The following is a 2,387-nucleotide window of genomic DNA, read 5'->3' as shown; positions in this document are numbered from 1 at the left end:
TGGGGTCACAATGGGGTCCCCCTGGTGTTAGGGTGGGGTCACAGTGGGGTCCCCCTGGTGTTAGGGTGGGGGCCCCCTGGTGTTAGGGTGGGGCCCCCTGCTGTTAGGGTGGGGCCCCCTGCTGTTAGGGTGGGGGGCCCCCTGCTATGAGCCCTCTTTGAAAAGGGGGCGTGGTCGGTGTTCTCCAGCCGTGGTTCTTAAAGGAGCAGCAGGGGGTTCTGTGTTCTGAGCGGCTCAGTGCAGGACCACGGGCAGTGCCTGCTCCTGGAGGGAGCGCGAGCCAGGGGGCTGGCAGGGGCCCTGGGGGACCAGACGATCAGGGGCCAGTCGGCCAGGGGCCCGGCGGTCAGGGGCCCGGCTGTCCGGCGCGGGGCGGTCGGGCCGCGGGCGGTTCAGCGCGGCGGTGGCGGTGGGCGGCGCGGCGGGGGCCACACGGACGCGGCGGTGCAGCAGCTGCTGCCTCTGGAAGCCGCGGCTCAGCAGGATGTAGAGGAAGGGGTTGATGCAGCTGTTGGCGTACCCCAGGCTGATGGCCACGTTGTAGGCGCACACGAAGAGCGGCGTGGGCCGCTGCACGCCCAGGTGCACCAGCTGCAGCGTGTGGTACGGCGCCCAGCACAGGAAGAAGGCCAGGCAGATGGCTACCGCCAGGCGCGTCACCTTGCGCGTCCGCGCGCGCCGGCGGCGCTGGGGCAGCGGCGCCACCGCGGCCCGCATGCTGTGGAGGATGCGCACGTACACGCCGCAGATAACGGCCAGCGGCAGCGCGAAGGCCAGGACGAACTGGTAGAGCGTGAACCAGGTGGTGTCGGTGGCGGGGCGGGGCAGCAGCAGGGCGCAGCCCACCGAGCCGTCGGGCAGCGGCATCAGGCCGGCGTACATCCACACGGGCGTGATGGACGCCAGCGAGAAGAGCCACACCAGGGCCACGGCGGCCGCGGCGGCGCGCGGCGTGCGCAGGTGGTTGAAGCGGATGGGGTGCACCGTGGCCAGGTAGCGGTCCAGGCTCATCACCGTCAGGATGTAGGTGCTCACCAGCTGGCTGTTGGAGTCCAGCGCGGTGATCACCGTGCACATGGTGCCGCCGAAGCACCACGAGCCGTCGCCCACCAGCTGGTGGATGAGGAAGGGCATGCCGAGAAGGAAGAGGAGGTCCACCACGGACAGGCTGAACACCAAGATGTCCGGCACGGTCTGCTGCGCGCGGTAGCGGATCTTGTTGACGGTGGTGCGGAGCACCACGGCGTTCCCGATGACCCCCAGGACGCAGATCAGTCCGAACATGCTCGCCATCAGCACGTTGTTGTAGAAATGCCCGTTTGGTGCTGAAATCAGTTCGGAAAGAAATTAAATATGAAACGTTTAAATGAAAGACGTTTAATTTTGTCCTATTCGGTAGAACGATGTTTTAAACAGCGTACCTTCCAGACCCTTAGATGAATTCAGCGACGAGAAAGAAGAATTTGAAATATTCCCAAAGTCCATCTTCAGTTCGGACTGGCGTGCGGAGAAACACTCCAAACGCGTCTAATCCGTCCGTTCCATTACACGTCTCCAAACAGTGCAGAACTAAACCGGGCCATCATCCCGGAGCGCACGGAGCACTAGTGTTCTTTAAAGCGACAAAGAACAGATGAGAGCCACTGCGTTCCCCTCCACAGTGTAGTGCGTTCCCATCCTGACGCACCTGGCCGCGCGCTATAGCTGATCCCACAGGTGCGCATGGGCGCCGCGTCTCCACGCTCCTCCATGAGCCTCTCCCGGTCAGTGAGTCACCATCAGTTATTCCACGCTGTTCAATGTCTACAACTGCTTTTTGAGACGTCCGTGCGTCAACTTTGGTGTCGTTCTATGTCGTTTTCCCATATTGGGAAATCCATAATATTAGTGATCATTGAATCTTCACAGGAGACCCGCGCGGCTGAACATCACAACATCAGACATGAATACAGGACTTCCGTTCCGGTCCGAGTCAATCACAACAGAACAGCAAATAACACTTTTCTTGCAATAGTTTCCACTTTTTAAAGTCCGATTATGTAGGGCACCTCTCAGGTCAGAGTAGCCTATAAATAATAACACCGTGATAAATAACATTGGTCACAAAAAGTTGAAATAAGAACCAGACTGAATAAATAAAGTAACTAAAATCCATGACTCAAACATGACTAGGCTACTTTGAAATCGTATCACAGCCGCAGATATAAGAGTTATTATTCACAGGGTCACGATGTATCGCTAGATGTCGTCCTTACGCATCATGACCGATAATCTGGTTGGCGTGTCAGGGCCTGTATAAACAGGCTGGACAGTCTGGGGTTTAAGTTCCCAACCTTATTGTTCCAAGGACCGACATATTCATAAAAACATTTGGAGGACGGGTCGAT

At 58.7% G+C, this 2,387-nt stretch overlaps 1 pseudogene across 1 annotated transcript; it reads right to left on the bottom strand.

Moving 5' to 3' along the window:
- Positions 1-234: 234 nt before the first annotated feature.
- LOC311382281 (melanin-concentrating hormone receptor 1 pseudogene) lies at positions 235-1,284 on the bottom strand (annotated as a pseudogene). The gene has a single exon. The product of its transcript is annotated as a melanin-concentrating hormone receptor 1 pseudogene (transcript).
- Between the last annotated feature and the right edge of the window lie 1,103 nt (positions 1,285-2,387).

This window comes from Micromesistius poutassou, assembly GCF_964030765.1.
Source record: "Micromesistius poutassou genome assembly, chromosome: 1".
NCBI classification, from domain to species: Eukaryota; Metazoa; Chordata; class Actinopteri; order Gadiformes; family Gadidae; genus Micromesistius; species Micromesistius poutassou.
This window is presented reverse-complemented; position numbering and strand designations above follow the sequence as displayed.